This window comes from Canis lupus, chromosome 10 (assembly GCF_048164855.1).
Source record: "Canis lupus baileyi chromosome 10, mCanLup2.hap1, whole genome shotgun sequence".
Lineage (NCBI taxonomy): Eukaryota > Metazoa > Chordata > Mammalia > Carnivora > Canidae > Canis > Canis lupus.
In genome coordinates, this window is record NC_132847.1 from 19,311,763 (window position 1) to 19,330,078 (window position 18,316).

General features: G+C 37.4%; 1 long non-coding RNA gene across 7 annotated transcripts in view; it reads left to right on the forward strand.

The window, feature by feature from the left end:
* Positions 1 to 18,316, forward strand: part of LOC140640876 (uncharacterized) — a 193,314-nt gene that overhangs the window by 81,620 nt on the left and 93,378 nt on the right. For 6 of the 7 annotated variants that reach the window (XR_012037480.1, XR_012037478.1, XR_012037482.1 and 3 more), the window contains 2 exons: positions 5,641 to 5,779; positions 6,595 to 6,760. This is a non-coding gene — a long non-coding RNA (uncharacterized lncRNA). Of the gene's footprint in view, positions 1 to 5,640; positions 5,780 to 6,594; positions 6,761 to 8,669; positions 8,791 to 18,316 lie in introns of those variants that run through there. The other variant, XR_012037481.1, reaches the window with a different exon arrangement.

Genomic DNA, 18,316 nt, shown 5'->3' on the forward strand with positions numbered 1-18,316 from the left:
TTAAAATGATTGGAAATGTTGGTAATACCAAGGATTATTAAAAGTGTGGAGCCCCAGGTATTTTGTAGACCCTGCAATAGGAACATAAATGTGTGGAGTATCTTAGCAAATGTTTTACCAGGATTCATTTTTCAAAAATTCTGTCCCATAACACATGTCCAAAGGTATTTATTACAACTTTATTTAAAAAGGTAAAAAAATATGGAAATAAAATAGGCAAAGTGAACTTGGAATTAAAAAAATATATTTTTAAGTTAAAATTTTAATAAAAGGTAGTACTGTCATACTAAACATAAAAGATGAGCTAGATCTTTGTGAGCTGATATGGAAATACTTCAATATAAATTGAGAAGAGCAAGATGGAGAAAAAAATTAATGCTTATACACATGTGCATATATGTAAACACACACACATGTGAAGATGTTAGCATATAGATGCACACAGGAGAACAAAGCCCCAGGGATATATTTACATTTAACATTGTTTTGACACTGACAGGGAAGTGGGTAAGTAGATGGAGTAGGGAGGAACTTTGGTACTTCCTTTAAAAGTCCTTTATTACATTAATTTTACAAATATATATGAATTCTGTAACATAATCAGAGAAAGAGTTAAACTGCATTTTGTGAACCTGAGCATTCAAAAGGCCACCCAGAAGTTCCTCTTTTTATTTTGAGCTTTTAAACTTTTCCTTGTATTAAAAAAATTTTTTTAAATAAGTAATTCTAGAAGTATAAAGAAAAAGAACATCTAATTTGTCTTCTTTTTGGAGTCACAGTTGCATCATGTATATCAACCATTGCGGTACCTACTTTCCACAAGATTGGACTGGTTCATACCCCACTATATGAACAAGAACCTTGACTTCCCTAGCTTCCTTCTTGGACTTTCCATATACTTTTATCAAGTAGTTTCTTTAAATTGATAAACAAATAGTGACAAAAACTGCCGAAGTTCCTCGTCACCCTGAATTTCTTAGAAACTGTTTCCTTACTTGCCCAGATGTCCATGTTTTGAGTTTGTCTGAAATTTACATATGTCATATAGACACACTTTCAAGATTTATCTGTGTAGAAGTGAAATTTGGAACTTAATCTATTTGCATTATTTAATACTATTTTTTTAAAGATTTTATTTATTTATTCATGAAAGAGACATAGGCAGAGGGAGAAGAAGGCTCCATGCAGGGAGCCCGATGTGGGACTTGATCCTGGGACTCTGGGATCATGCCCTGAGCCGAAGGCAGACTTCCAACTGCTGAGCCACCCAGGCATCCCTAATACACTTTTTATGTATAGCTAAAGTATAATATTTTTTCCTGTTCACTTGGAAAATGCATTTGATATACATATTTATGTTTTGCTTTGAATAGTGAACAGCACAGCGCACTATATAGGGCAATGCAATTACAGGGTTCTTTAAAAGATTTTCATCCATCCACTTATTAAAAATAATGTATTAAATATTTCCCTTACTAAATAGGAAGGAAGGAGTAGTTTGCTGTAGATCAACACACACTCAATATTGACTCTTCCCTTAGAGAAGGGGGCAAATCCTACATGAGCCTTAGATATTAAGCAGAAAGACTCTGGAAAGTTGAGTGGGGGGTTTTCAGTACTTTTATCCAGTGATGGGGAGGGGAAAAATTGGAATTTAGGATCAAAGAGAGACAGGTCCTATGAAATACCTTGTTGTCTTAACTGGGAGCCCTGAAGAGTCACAGTCCTAGAAGCAAGTAAACAAATTTATAGTATATAAACCAACCCAATCCCTAATTGGATTAAGATAATCTGCTCTCCTCAATAGGGTTATCCCTCTCTGAGGGCAATAACATGATCCAGAGTTTCTAAATTTTTTTATATACACAGTCTATTAGTAAAAATGCCTGCAATATCCTCAAAAGAAGACCATGAGTGGGGGGGAAAAAGATTAGCCAATGTAAGGTTAAAACAATGATGACCACATAAGGAGGCCCCTGTCAGGCCAAGAACCCACCCATTCTTCAGATAACTACCATTAACTGGGGACAGAAGTACTCCACACTACTCAAACAAAATCAACAAAAGACTCTGAACCATGGAAAAAAACAAAAGAGCAATAAGTGAGCTTCCCTTTTTCATAGCTTCTAGCCTGCAAACAGACCCCATTCTGTACCATGTGGCATGGCTAAAAAACTTCAAGAGGAAACCTACAGTGCTTCTGGCCAGAAAAACCAGAGAACAGAGTTGTGGGCTACCCAAGACACTGGAAAGAAATAAGGAACAAGAGCCAAAGGCATGAAAACCAAAATTCAGCCTATAAACTTTGCAAAATGTCTGGCTGATACCTGAACCAAAGGTGCAAAGAATGAATTAAGAAGGGCCTGGTTTAGCATGCAAGAACTGAACTGGAACTTAAGTTGCTGCCGAAGAGACAGTTACAGGTAATATCTAAGACCTGTTAATTGTATGTGAAACCAAAAACATTACTCTTGGGAGGAATGGAACAGCACCAAATACCCCGAAAATATAACAAACATAACATCCAGGATAGAATGTACAGTGACCCAAAATTCAAAGAATTAAAACAGTGTCCCATCTCAAGAGAAAAATCCATGGAGGAAGAACTTGGTATGTTCCAGATCCATATGCAGCAAGTTAATTGTTTCTATAAACTAGTGACCAAAACAAAAAAGAATTTTAAAAAGATACTTATAATAGTAAAACATCCTCTATGTATGAACAGATCTAACAAGGGTTCTGGTCCCTCTACACTAAAACCATCAAAACATTAATGAAAGAAAGTTAAAAGGACTTAAACATAGACATTTCCTGTTCATATTTTGAAAGACTCCCTCTTGTAAAGATGTCCATTTTCTCTAAACTCCTCTATAGATTCAGTGAAGTTCAATCAAAATAGCAGTTGCCATTTGTTGTAAATCAGAGATGATTCTAGAATTGATAACAAGTATAAAGAACAAAAAAACTTGGGAGTGCCTGGATGGCTCAGTCAGTTAAGTGTTGGACTCTCAATTTCGGCTCAGGTTATGATCTCAGGGTCATGGGATACAGCCCCCACGTCAGGCTCCATGCTCAGCACAGAGTCTGCTTGAGATTCTCTCTCATTCTCCCTTTGTCCCTCCTGCTGCTTATTCACACACACTCTTTCTAAAATAAATAAGTAGGGGGATCCCTGGGTGGCTCAGCAGTTTAGCGCCTGCCTTTGGCCCAGAGCGTGATCCTGGAGTCCCGGGATCATGTCCCCCGTCGGGATCCCGGCATGGAGCCTGCTTCTCCCTCCTCTTGTGTCTCTGCCCCCCTCTCTCTCTCTCTCTCATGGATAAATAAAAATCTTTAAAAAAAAAAAAATAAACCTTAAAAGAAAGAAAAAAAGACATGGCAATTAAGGAAGGAAAAGAAGAAACAACACTCACAATGAAGCCGGAAGCCTTCAAGTCAGGAATTATTCTAATTATTCTAAGGATGTAACAATTAAAGCAGCTACTTTAAGAAAAATAGGAAGTTCATTTGTTGCGCTAAATTAAAATTAGGAGTGTTCATCAAGTTATACACTTAATGTGAAATGGCAAACTAGGTAGTAAGAAAACATTTGTAGTACATATGACAACAGAGGGTTTAAATCTAAAAGAGCTTTCCTAATCAGTGAGAAAAAAAAAATAATTGAAAAATGCACAAGTCTAGAAGAGGCGCTTCCTCTTAGCAGAACCACATGTCCCCAACTTTGCAGTATTGTTTCTTCTTGTCCTCAGACCATCCAGCCAAACCCTCTTCCACTGCTCCAGAATACACAGGTTTTCTTCCCTCAAGCTCCTTTCTCTTTACATGTAAACTGAGAGACAACAGGCACATTAAGTTCTGCCCACTGGAAAATACACCACCATCCATACACACATACACATTGTCTTAAGTACCTTCAATGAGTGGGGCTGTAATGTAGCTGCAAATCCATGTCTGGCCAGCACCAACATGGGGAGTTGATGTGTCTTTGTATCAGCCTTGTGTTTTCTCTTGGTCTGTTCGACTAGTTATTGGGGACCTCCTAATGCCAACTGCTGTGAGATCATTGGTACAGCAGAGGTACAGGACATCGGGGGAGGGAGGTCTGAGATAACTCTTCCTGGAATTTACTTCGGTCCTCAGGATATTCTAGGGCTGAATCCCAGATGTACTACTCATGTCATCCAATGGATGTCTGCTCTGCCCACCTAAGGTTTTAGACTTGGTAGTTTTGATGGCACGCAGCTCACAATTGGTGGCTATGGTGCCTAGGCAATCGACGTCTCAGGATCAGATGCTCAGTCTCTACCAGGGCCAGGTAGCATGCCAGGAACTGTTTTCTGAAGGGATAGCCTTCTAAGTCTTAGACATCTCTGCACATGCCCTATTGTAGCATGCTACAATACATATTTTATCTATCGTATGTCTAGTGCCATGGCAGCTGCTGGGTCATGTGGCCCAAGCAGCCTCCCAGTTGTTACTGCATAGCCTGTCATTGCTCTGCTCTCCTCTTGAAACTTGAAATAAAAATCAACTGGAGTAGTATTCTCAAGGAGTATATACTGCTTCCAGAACCTGAAGCAGACAGCCAAGTTCTGTGCCTCTTAGCAATAGGTCATGTTAAGTGTTTTTTGACCTTGTTGGGATGTCACAACATAACCAGGAACTTGAAATGACTGAGTCTGCAAATGTCTCTGTTTTACTCAGAATGGCGTATTGTTGACTTTTTAAAAAGATTTCTTTATTTGAGAGAGTGCACAAGCAGAGTAGAGGGGGAGAAGGAGAAAGAGAAGCAGACTCTCTGCTGAGCAGGGAGACCGCCTACCATTGTGGGGTTGGATCCCAGGACTCTGAGATGATGACCTGAGCTGAAGGAAGACACTCAATTGCCTGAGCCACCCGGGGCGCCCCTCCCCCCCCCCCCCCCCCCCCCCCGCGCCACACACACACACACACACACAGAATGTGGTGGTGTTGTGATGAAGCTGAGGCCTCCACTTGATCTTACTATAACAGCTCTCATTCTGCAGGGCAAGGAGCCAGTGTGAGGATTCTACCAGCTAGATCCACTGGGATTAGGCATCCAGAAAATGACCACCAGGTGGTGTTTTGGATCCCCTGGCCTCACTAGCAGCCAGATCTGGGCCAGGATGTTATTACCTGGCCTGCATGTCCTTAAGTAATAGTGGGGGCTGTAACAGCGTTTGGGGCCTTTTAGTATCAACAATAGATGAGATCCTATATGCAAAAGCTTTGAAAATAACTGACACTTTTGCCAGCCTTCCTTTACTTGATAATTGGCCACGGATTCCCTTTTACAATTTGCTTTAGCATCACAGAGACCCATCCTCATGCTTTATTCCTCTCCTTCCATCAGTGGGCCCTGGCTCTGAGAGGTCACTTGGGACTGGAAACTGAGCAAGCAAGGGCTTGTGATTGTTTCTGCTTGGGAAATGACAACCTATTGACAATGACAACCTAATGACAACATAGCTATTAATAAACTTCTTGGTTTTCCCATCTATGTTGCCCCTATATTTATTAGTCATGGATCTCCATGGATCACAGTCCCTTGGTTAGCAATCTGGGCTTGCTGCCAGCTACAGTAATTCCATCAGACTTGATTTTTTTTTTTTCTTTTAGATAGTCTCCACATCCAGCATGGAGCCCAAAGTGGGGCTTGAACCCATGACCCTGCGATTAAGACCTGAGCTGAGATCAAGAGTCAGATGCCTAACTGAATCAGCTACTCACGCACCCCTCATCAGAGCTGAATCTTATGGTAAGTCCTGCTATGTGGTTTCTTTTACTGCAGAGTCCTCTCATCTCAATTGCCAAAGATCCCTTTTCTGTACCATGCTCCTTACCACTGGTCTTGTCCAGCAGAGGACCATTACTGAGGTCAATGATGCTTTGACCTCTTCACTAGCACATTTCTTTACGTGTTAGTGCAGGACCCATTCTGTTGTCTTCCTGGTGAACACAATCATTTGACATGTTCTTGAGTCTTCCATAGTAGATCCGTTCCAATACACTACATCTGTGAGCCTTTTGTTCCCTTTACTGTCAAGGCCAAGGCAGTCCTAGCACCTCCACCTCATCAGGATCCCCTTTAACAGTTGTTGCCGCTGCATGGTTTCCAAATCATGGGGCAGTAACCCCAGTCAGAAAACTGCATTATTCAGCTATACATTGTACCGTGGTTTAGTACATGCTGGTCCTATTCCCAGGCACATTCTCTCAGCATCTCCTGGAACCTATTTGCTAGGTCCTGCAGGTCCTTATGTGAATAATCTCTTTATCTTTTGTAAAGTCAGTACTTTCCTAATTAGGCTATGCTGAGGTTTTGATCCTAGTGATCAGGCAGAGGGAGAGGTGGGATGGATTTTTGAGAAGGACAAGTATTTTTTTGTGAGACATATGGCTCAATTGAGGCTTATACATACACTCTATATGGGGTGTGTGTGTGTACCCATGTGTGTGCACACACACCTTTATGAAGGAGAGGAGCTGCTTTCCCCCATCTTGCTATTTTCATTTGTAAGTTCATCTGTGCTTTTTAGTTAAGATTCTTGAAGATCACATCTGCTTGCCCAGCCCCACCTAGGTCATGTGTGATCAGAAAGACACGAACTTTTCATATGGACTCAATTGTTGAGCAGAGAATGTGTCTGAAAGCTCTAAAGAATTGCATTTGGGCTTGTCTGGAACCTTGAAGCAGGACTATGACAACAATGAATACTGGGACCGTTTCACAATGCAGGTATATATAGAAACTTCTCTTATTCTAACTATTGTACTACCAAGTTTAAAAGTACAAAGTAGGGAATGTTTGATATTTTTGTTCTTTTTCCAAGATATAAGCACTTGGGAACTGTGTAGGTTCTGGGGTTTGTTTTCAGTTCTAAATCATGCCTGCTATTTCTATTCTGTGTATTAACACTAACAAAATGAAAAGCCAGGGGAAAAGACTTTGAAGTAGCTTCCAACTAGGTTTTACAATGCTTGAATGATCATAAAACAAAGCTGATTTTTAAAAATACGTTTAAAGTAGTAATTATGAAATAGAGGTCAGGTTTTTTTCCCCTAATTCCTAAGTCTTTTTGCATTGACCCATTATTTTTGGTTGTGACCCACTTTTAGTGGTTTCTCAGTACATCTGGCACCTGGAGGTTATTTTCAAAGTGGTAAAGAGTCTCTGAATAAGAAGTCTCATTTTATAAGATCTTGAGCTTTGCTTTGCCTCTGAGGATCTGGGATAAAATCATGGGTAGGTCCCGTAGTCAAGGAGAGAGGTACTTTCTAAGTAAATAACAGGAAACCTCTCAGTACACATAGAGGCCATATGGAATAGAAATAGCAGAAATCAGCTTTACAGATGAATTTTAGCTTATTGATAGAGTTCTGCATTTTTTCCTTCCCACTGTTGTTAAGGTCGCTAGAATATAGGGAATCCAAAAGAAATTCAAAACTAGAAAGCTTGTTTTTCCACTATTTAACTGTAGTTAGGTGGTCAGTGTTGACTAGTTGTTTGCTCTCAAAGTTCATGGCAAATGACACCCTGATGCTTCCCAAGGTTTACCTATTGTAGCTCATTCTGGATTTTAAAAAAGGCATTTCAAATCACATACTTTGGGCTTGAGTTTTAATTTTCTTCTCTAATAAATTAAGGGGCTGTGCTAGAATGTTCTTACACCAACTACCCTTTCCTAAAGTCTAAATGTTTGCTAGTATAGAAATGACATAATATCTACAGAAAGTCCTCTGTGTCTTTTATATAGTTTATAAGGATGGTTAGTGTTAACAGCAAGGATTTATCTACACATAGTGTGAAACTATATATAATGTATAGATAAAGATATATAGAGACCTCATAGGGAAAGAAAATCTCAAAAAAAAAAAAAAAGGAAAATCTCAACTTAGGAGGTAGGAAGGAATAAAAATCCAAATATTGAGCTAAAGGGAAACCACACTGTGCCTTGTGCTAAAAAGGGTGTGCATGGGAGAGCACTGGGGCCACATATTTGGTAAGCTCAAGACAAGAAGACATAATTTAAAATTCTCATTGTTTGTGGTATATTTAAGGAGGGTCCATCACAGGTAGAGCAGTCTATTGCTTAAAGAAGTAGAAAATGAGTGGCTTTGTATCTATTATCTCACATGCCAGTGGTTGTCAGATGTTTTGATCTCAGGACCCATTTATACTTTTAAAAATTAACAAAGACCCCAAAGAACATATTTAGAGTATTTTAGAAGACACAAGGATCCCCAAGCACATATTAGGTTACCTGTCAGAGTGATGATGGCAATAGATGATATCTAGCCCCTGGGAAATTTCGCTGTACACTTAGAATGACCTTAGGAAAGGCAAATAATGTATCAGTTATTATTTTAAAATAGTTTTGACCTTCTGGACCTCCAGAGGTCTTGAAACCATACTTGGAAAATGGTGGCTCAATGCATTGTCTGGAAAAGTAAGTTTGAACCAAGGGAAACAGACGTTGCTAGATCTAATTAAATTGTATTGACTTAGTCTATCTTCTTTGGGGAAAATGTTTCATTTATGGAAAAACATGTTCACATGATGAGAATTATGTGTGGGTGTGTTTTTGAAAAGTGGCAGCACAGCCTGTTTTAGGAAGACTAAGAAAGCATATGTTTATCTCTGAAAGGTGGAGACTCTTGAGCAGAGCAGACTCTGAGTCCCCTGAGCACAGGGTGCCAAGCCCTGACTGCCAAGCCCTGACTATGGTCTCCTGTTAGTGCATCCTGAGGTATGATTATTCTCTGTTCAGGAATTCAATCTAGATGAATGGGTGAATTAGAACACTTGAGGAGGGGACTAGATTCCCAGGCCAGAAGTTCCTCTGAAGGGGAAGCCCTGAGAATCTCTAGAAGAAAACTGGGGATTTGCATAGAGAAGATGAGAAACAGAATTTATCTCTGAAGGAATAATAGGGGAGACCCTCAGCAGAAAGGGAGGTGTCCCATAAGGATTTCCTTTAGGAAAGACTAACATTTAATTTTTTCCTTGGACTCAAAGATTCACCTTCAAAATAGACTTTTAAAATACTCTCCTTCCTATACACATCTTTGTTAAAATACTTCCTAGGTATCCCCTATCTTTCAGTGAACTGAAGGTTTCAGTAAATAGGGAATGAGGCGAAGAAAGCCAGCCTGAGTCCCTGGTGAGCTCTGTGGGCAGAGTGCAGTGATCACCAGCCATGGAGCTGGAAGCAGTTGGGGGCAGTGAAGAGCTGTCCTGGTGGTAAGGGAAGAGTGAACCTTGAGACAAACCCTCCTCATTTTTCAGACACTGGCAGAGGATGACCCCTGACAGCAGGGAAGGGAAGCAAGGAGGAAATTTCTCTTCACTGTTGTTCTTCAAAAGCAATTTCCTTACACGTACCTGGACATTGGCAATTCACTCTCATCTTTCAGCCTTAATGTTTTTTATGTGGGCTCCACACTTGGCAATGTGGGGGCTTGAACCCACAACCCTGAGATTAAGACCTGGCTGAAATCAAGAGTCAGATGCTTAACCAACTGACCCACCCAGGCACCCCGTCATCTTTTGGTCTTTTTTTTTTTTAAGATTTATTTATTTATTCATTTGAGAGAGAGAGTGCTCCTCCCCAGCACCCTGGGATCAGGACCTGAGCCAAAGGCAGATGCTTAACCGACTGAGCCACCCAGGCACTCAATTTTTTGGTCTTTAATGCAGATCTATGATCCACTGTCTTATCTCTAGCGTGCTGGTTCTGAGGGATTTCCCTTGTATCTAATTTTGAATTGATTGTCCTTTTTGACCTATCTGCTTATTTTCTAAATCATACATTTATTGAAATGGTGGATAAATTTGTTCAGTATCTGTGCTAATAAGAGAAATATGAGTGCTGCTGATCAAACTATTTTAGTTTGTTTATAATCATCTGGGAGTTATTTCTCTGTATTCTCTAGGAATTGCCTTCTATCTCTAGTTAAAGGCAAGGAGATAGAAATTAAATCTGGCAAAAAAAATCATACACACCCATCTCCTTTTTATTAGAAGAATATAATTCTAATATTTCTCCTATTTATTAAAGGATATATATCTTTTAAAAATTAAATATAACAAAATATATTATGTATATTAAATAAATTTATATGTTCTTTTTAATTAAAAGAGAGCATATGATAAGTAGCACTGACTGTCAGGAAATATTATATACCACATTCAGTGCAGGCATTCAGATCTTCAGTCTCTCCAAAAATGTAATTACAAATCCAGCTGGCGTTTGGAGCAGGTACTATAGCCACATCTGTCTAATACATTTTGTGGCATCTATTAATCTTTTATGCAGTATGTTTAAAAATTCTCTGAAAATAAAGCATTCTTTACGGGTACCTAACAAAAGTATAATTCATTTATTCTGAGATTCCAGGAGGCACAGAACTTAACAATTCTGTATAGAGAACTCCAATTTTAATTAAAAATACTGTTGCAGATTACTGTAAGAACTCTTCTTTTTACAGCCTCACTGGGTTGCTGTGGCCTTTTACTTCTACTATAATATGGCATATGAATAAGTAAAAAATAGTTCTCCCCCCCCCTTCTTTCTCGTATTACATATCAGGAGTTAATCATAAAACAATGGACTCTTAACATTGCAGGAAACTTTAATGAGTCAGGACCATTCAGAACTTCAAATCCTTTTTGAATTGAAGTATGGCATAAATGAAAAATGCTCAAGGATACATAGGTGGCAGTATCATGAAACATAATGAAACTATTATAGGATGATGGTATCATATTCATCACCCATTATTAAAATTCTTCATCAATTCACAGTGCTTAGCGATGACCTTCAGTAACTCCCCTTATTTTCATCATATTATGTACAAAACTTTTGCTATGAGATTTTAATTGATTAGGAAACTAAGCTAAAAGCTGCTCTACTTTCTCCCAGGAGGGGAAATATCATAAAGTCATAGATGTATTAAAGATGAAAAACTGTTAACTTTTCACAGAATCCTCTGAAGCAGTTTAAATAACTTTTCCTCCTGTAAAAACTAAAATATCACAACAGACTATTTAAAGTTTCCTCACTATTTTTTTTTTTTTGAGGGAAAAGTTAAGTGGAAAGCAGAAAGGAAAAGAGAAACATTAGCAGGGCAATGAGCAATCATATTAATACCAATGTGTTAACAGTTTATCAAGGTGATATTCCTGCAAATTGGAACAAATCCTGCATTTATTTTTCTTCTTTTGGATTTATGAGAATGTAGGAGTTACCCACAAAAAACATTTTTCCCATAATCATCCTGTTATGTTATATTATATTTACTTTGGGGAGAGTGTTCAGGTAGGTAGTCTTTCCCCTTTCTTATACTCTTTGAACAAATGGTGCATACACACTTCCTAGTTGTTGAGCACTCCATAGGCCCTCTTTTCTGGGTTCTCCTATGGAGGATGGATTACATTAATGGTCTTAATTCTTCACCCTGCTTTGAAGCCTCGCTTTGCCATGTAAATTTCCTAGCTCTTCTCAATGAAGAGGAGCGTTCCAATTCCCTATCCCTTGAAATCTGGGTTTTCTTTCTGGCTTGCTTTGGGCAATAATATGAGCTGAAACTGACAGAGTGTTACTTCCAAGCCTAGCCTCAAGAGGCACTGCATGTTTTCCTTTGACTCGCACACTCTACTGTTACCACCAGAACTTGCCTGAGTTAGCTGCCTGGAGAACACAGCAGCAAAACCAAGTCACATCTGTTGTCCCAGAGCAGGCCAACCTAGATTGGCCAGGAAAACAGCCATTCCTGAGTATGTGAGTGAGCCTATCTTTCTGTAGATTTTCTGTAGGTGAGTCTATGATTCTGTGGACTGCTGAAGTTATTTCACTTTGACACATAAATACCACATATATTGTCAACTCTTTGGAATTTTATATTTACTTGGTAGACTTTCACTGGGCCAATTTTATCAATATCCAACAACACATTATAAATGAGAATATATTCCCTTTTGGATGCAGAGCTCTCTATCAGACAAACTTTATTAAGTATATACATATGTATATGTGTGTGTGTGTGTGTATATATATATATATATATAAAGTATATTATTTAATTAATTTGGGCCTGTTTGGTCTGTTGAATTCTTAGAACTTTATATTTTCTTGATGGGATTTTTGTGACAGTTTTTCAGTATGATTTCTCAGTTTTTCCCAGTAGCCTCTATCAGTTTTAGCTTTATATATTTCAAATCTTGGATGGTAAGTGAATAGTAATAATTTTCTTGAAAGGTTAAATAATAGTTGACTGAGGGTCAATTTTATGGTTTTCATTTTGTAGTCTATTTTTATGATCTTAATATTTTTACTTTTTTAAGTTAAGACAGGTAAATCTTTAGGATACATTTATCAATGATTTCAATGAATCTTTTGTTAAAAAATACTAGAGGATTTAAAATATTTGAAAACTTTTTTCTTTGCAATAAAAATTGTTGGTGAAATAACAAGTTATAAATTATTGAAGAATACTTTGAGCAACCATATAGGAATAATTGAAATCCTATGTGAAACATTTTTTTGGATAAAAGTGGGAAATGCCAAAACTGGGACAAGAAGAAGAAAAATAGACACTCAATAGACCTATGGTTCTCGAAAACTTTGGATTGGCAATGGAAAACATTTCCAAGATGGCACAAGGTAGACATAATACAAGGAAGTTTTAGCAAATTTCAGATTTACAGATAATAATTTTATATTTTTCTAGATAAAGGATATCTAAATATTGCTGAGAAAAAGTGTATATTTGAAATCTCAATGCACAGAGAAGAAATAAAATTGTAACCCATTTCATAAATGATTTTAGTAATAAAAATCCTACATAAAATACAGTTGTATTTTTGGTAACTAATACACCATGACCAAAGGTTTATCCCAGTAAGGCAAGGATATTACAGAACAATAAATTGTGTCTTTTGAGTTAGCATTTTTTTTTTAAAAAATTTTTATTGGTGTTCGATTTGCCAACATATAGTATAACACCCAGTGCTCATCCTGTCAAGTGCCCCCCTCAGTGCCCATCACCCAGTCACCCCATGCCCCCTGCCCACTTCCCCTTCCACTACCCCCCTTTAAAAAAAAAAAAAAAAAAAGCACTTGTGAGTACTCTCTTTTGTGCTTACTCTGTCATTTGTAAGAATTGGGATTCCAGGGGCTTTTTCAAGCGTCTGCTGCTTATGTCATTTGAACAGAGGTTGTAGTTACTGATTTTCTTACATTGAACAATCCCTGCCTTCCTTGGGAGAAAATTAATTTGGACTTTATAGTTTATTACTATATCCTAGGCATCAGTGTGCTAGTGTTTTATATAGGATTTTTCCATTTATGTTCTTGAATAAGATTTACTTATAATTTTGCACTCACTTATAACCTTGTCTAGTTTGGGCATCAAAGCTCTAACTAGCCTCATTTATTCTCTGTTCTTTAATTTTATGTTCTGTAGAAGAGCTTATATTTGGGGAATATTATTGCTTGAATTGATACAGGAACTCACCTATGTAATGATTTGGCCCATTTTTTCTTTTGACAAAGAGGGAAAACTGCATGTATTTCTAATTAATTTACTTTAATAGTTATGGGATACTCTTTCTTGCTGTATCTTTTTGAGCCACTTTTAATGAATTGTAACATTCTAACATAAAATTTTTTAATACTTATGTTTATGACTCTACTTATTTTAAAAATACCTGTATATCTTTATTATTTTTATTCCTAATGGTTTTTGCTTTCTTTTTTACTTCTTAATCATGCCAGAGGTTTATCTTTTCAATGATTGTATCACAAAAATATTTAATGAACGGCACAGCATAGACACTAATTGTTTGAAAAAGGCATTAGATGATCTTCTTTGACCTATGTGTTATTTGGAATTAGATTTTAAAATTTTTCTAATTTGTATTATGATAAGAGTTTGACTGCAATGCAGATAAACATTGGCAAATGCATTATCACAACAAGAATTTTAATACTCAGTAATTACTAGAACATGTACACACCCACTAATTAATGAGCTTGATCTAAAGGCCATAAAGAGAATATATATAATAAATGGTGATAATATTTTCTCCATGCACAAATATAACATTTGTCAATATTGCCTCCATATGCTAACTACGAGCAAGTGTCAAAAATGGTCAATTTTTGCTTTATATATTTATATATACTGTGCTATTAAGTATATATAATTTTATGAATGTTTTACCTTCCAAATGAATTGTTTTCATTATGTATTACTCTTTTTGTATGCCAACTGGCTTTTTTAATTTAAAGTTGTTTTTTATATATATCAGTCTTTATTTTGTTAGTATTTGGCTGTTGTCTCTTTTTTGTGTTCCAGAAATTCATCTTCTATTATTTTTTATTGTTTCATTGTGTTTAATGTGAGTAGTATACAGCTAGATGCAAAGATTATCAATTTAGGGGAAAATTTAGAGTGTAGATGACCATGCCAGCACATACTAACTGAATATAGACCTTTAATTCCACATAGTATTTCTCATATGGTATTTAATATATAAAAGTATTATCTTTTCTGAATGAAAATAAAAAATTTTCAAAAAAACAAAACAATTCTCCATGGTATATTAATTTTTAAGTAGAAAATGAGTTGACTTGGGTTTATAGCAGAACACAAGCTGGTTAACCTCTGAGGTGCTGGAAATAGCAGAAATTGATGTTAATTTTTGCGTTTCTTCTGGATAGTTTGGATAAGTTCTATACCCTGTTTGATTACTAATAAAAAAAAAATTCTCTTTACCATCACCTGCCCCTGCTCTGTATCTGCTCTATCCCTCTGCTCTGTGAAATGAGTCAATCGGAGAAGGACAAACATTATATGGTCTCATTCATTTAGGGAATATAAATAATAGTGAAGGGGAATATAAGGGAAGGGAGAAGAAATGGGTAGGAAATATCAGAAAGGGAGACAGAACATAAAGACTCCTAACTCTGGGAAACGAACCTAGGGGTGGTGGAAGGGGAGGAGGGCAGGGGGTGGGGGTGAATGGGTGACGGACACTGAGGGGGGCACTTGATGGGATGAGCACTGGGTGTTATTCTGTATTTGGCAAATTGAACACCAATAAAAAATAAATTTATTATTAAAAAAATATATCCCTCTGCTCTGCTTTATAGAGTAAAACTCTTCAGATAGGTTGCCCTAATGGTTGTTTCCAGTTCTCTTGTGTCATTTTCTACTGAACCATTTTCACATAAAACATCTCATCACAATTGCTTTTAACAAGATCACCATAGTTAATTTTTCATCTTCATCTTATGGCCTTATCAAAGCTTAACATAATTAGTCATCTTATTTCTCTTAGAACCCTTTCTTACTAAGCTTCCAGGACACTTCACGGATTTTCTTCCTATTAGCTGCGACTTCTAAGTCTCACTTGTTGACTCTTCTTTCTGAGTTGGAAGCAGTAGAGAGCCCTAAGACTTCTTTCTTGGAATCCCTTATTATACTCCCCCTTGGTGTACTGATCGGTTCTGTGAACTTATCCATTTCACAGGCTTGAGTTCCCACAATTATGTCTCTACTACAAAACTTTGATCTAGTAAATATTTCTTCTTGGATGTCAAATAAGTCCCTTGATATGCTTAGTACTGTTCACATGTTCGTATGTTGACACCATTTAGCTAGGTTCTCTACAATGCAATATGAATGAAAGTGAAGCATGAAAGTTCCACTTCATGTTCTTACCATTATTGTTTGATCTCCATGTTAACTTTTTCTCCTTTCCACAAGTTGAAATTCGGTTTAGTTTTATGAGTTACCAAATAGATGAGAAGTATTTAGGATGACAGGACTCCCTGGCTAGGCTAGTGCCTGGATGACCCTTATTTGTTTTATTTGTGCCATTCTAATGTTTGTGTCATGGTGACAAAAGTTTGATTATTCCACAGCTAATACTTAGTTAACTCCTGTCTTTGCAGTGCATTTGGCCTTGCCCAGGAAATACACCTGTAATTGGTTTATTTTTTTGGAAAGATTTTATTTATTCATAGAGACAGAGAGAGAGAGGCAGAGACACAGGCAGAGGGAGAAGCAGGCATCATACAGAGAGCCTGACGTGGGACTCCATCCAGGGTCTCCAGGATCACGCCCTGGGCTGCAGGCGGGCCATGGAGGGGGGGGGGGGCTGCCCTCTGTAATTGGTTTAAATGAAAATTGATTTCTTCGCCTCCAGGGCATTTGGAAATGTTAACACTTCTTTTTGTTACAGATGAGGTGAGGGTTTGCTACTGACATCTAATTAGTAGAGATAAGAGATGCTGCTCAACACCCTACAATGCACAAGGCAATCGTCACAAAATAAAATTATCTGGCCCAAATATCAATAGCCCCAAAGTTGAGAAACCCTGCTCTAGAATCAGATCATTTCTCATCACCTCCTTTATTACTCCTTGCTGCCCTCTTTGCTCACCTGAATTGTAGCTACATTGCTACTGAGATTGTTTCCATTCTCACCTCCTTATAATTTCTTCTTTGCACAGAAACCTGTGAGTGATCTTCTAAAAAAAAAAAAACAAATCTTCTCATGGTGTCTCTTATTCAGAGTAAAGGCCATATTCCTTAGAGTGAATAGTCTGTGAGGCTCTACATCATTTGAATCCATTCCAGTCACATTGGCTTCCTTGTTCCTCCTCAAACAAGCCAGACACATTCTTTTATTAGAATCCCATCCCTGCTCTTCTCTCTGTCTGGACCACTTTTTCCACAGAAGTCAGCATGCCTGGCTTACTTCTACTAGGTCAGTGAAAATTTTCTTGATCCAATTCCCTTTCTGTAAAGTTCCTTACGTGCCTTAATTTGTGTCTTATAAGACACTTATCATCATCTGGCATGCTATATCATTTATTTACTGTTTATTTTCCATCTTTCATCACTAAAAAGTAATCTTCATGAGGACAGTGATTTCTATTACTTTTGATCACTGATCCATTCCCAAGGCCTGAAGTGGTACCAGGTACATAGTAAGCACTCCGTAAGTAAATACTTGTTGAATGAAGAGAAAAATTATCTTGACTTTTCATACCATACATTGAGTAGTGTGGCAGCTGTTGAAGAATGTTTATCTGATTACCTTTGCCCCTAGCTGCAAGGGACTTGCCTCTTCCTGCTTGGATTTCACCTCTGATTTAGAAGGGTTTAGTTTCCATTCAATGACCTCTTTTTCAAAGATGTTTTAGACGTTAAGTGTTTTAGGATAGACTTTCCTTCTAATTCTATTGTGGGCTCAAGTTGGTTTTATGATGTGGCTCTTCAGCTCCCTGAGGCAATCTGACCTTAGGTTTTCCTTATATAAATCACCATAATGCCCCTTTCCCTCTAGGGCCGCCCGAATCTTACTATTCTATTTTTATGCTTTCATATCATGGCCACCATGAGTATCATCAGTTTTATGCATTTTACTGCTTAAGTTCTTCAGTAGGTAACTGAAGTTACTTAAGAAGATGGGCTTCTAAACATTGAACCATTTAAACTTTTTTCCTCCCATTTGTCTTAGGACCCCTGGTATGCCCTAGTTTTATGTGAGAAGAAAAAAGGAGGATGTGACAATAGATACCATCTCAGTGTTTGAGCAAAATTGCTTTGGTGGTTCAATTATTTTACGTACAGATTTTTTTAAAGGCAAAACCAGAGCAATAGGACACAACTTTTGTTAATTTCTGTGTTTCCTCTAAGCTATATACACTGGCCCATGAAATCAATTTATTCAAATGCCTCCATTGCAATCTGAGGTTGCCTGTGTTATAAATTGTCTTAAAAACATAAAAAGATTCTGTTTGCCCTGAACCCCATCCAGGAATAATTACTTTCAAGTGAAGTCCTCTGTATCTCTAGTATACCAGCCACCCTATCCTATTTCCATTTAAGATAACATAAGTTCATCTTTTGTAGCTATGCCTTCAAAAATGTTACAAGGCAAAGGCAACAAAAATAGAAACATTAGGTGCTTTTTCAGGCTAAGGGCATAATATCAATGAAATGTGATCAAGTTTCTTCAAATCTCAGGCTGTAGTGAAGCAAAATTTTATGTTTGTGCACATACTTCATGCAAAATTTAATTTAGAAATGTAAATTAGAATCCATAAAAATCAAAAAAACATTTGGCTTAAATTACTGTGTGGGGGACAACATAATGTAGTAGCTTTTATTCTGGAGTATTTGCATTTGGACTTTATGAAGTAATTTTATAGTTTTGATGTAACAAAGTAAAGACTTATTTTAGAGGACATGATTAAAAGGACTCTGATCTGTTATT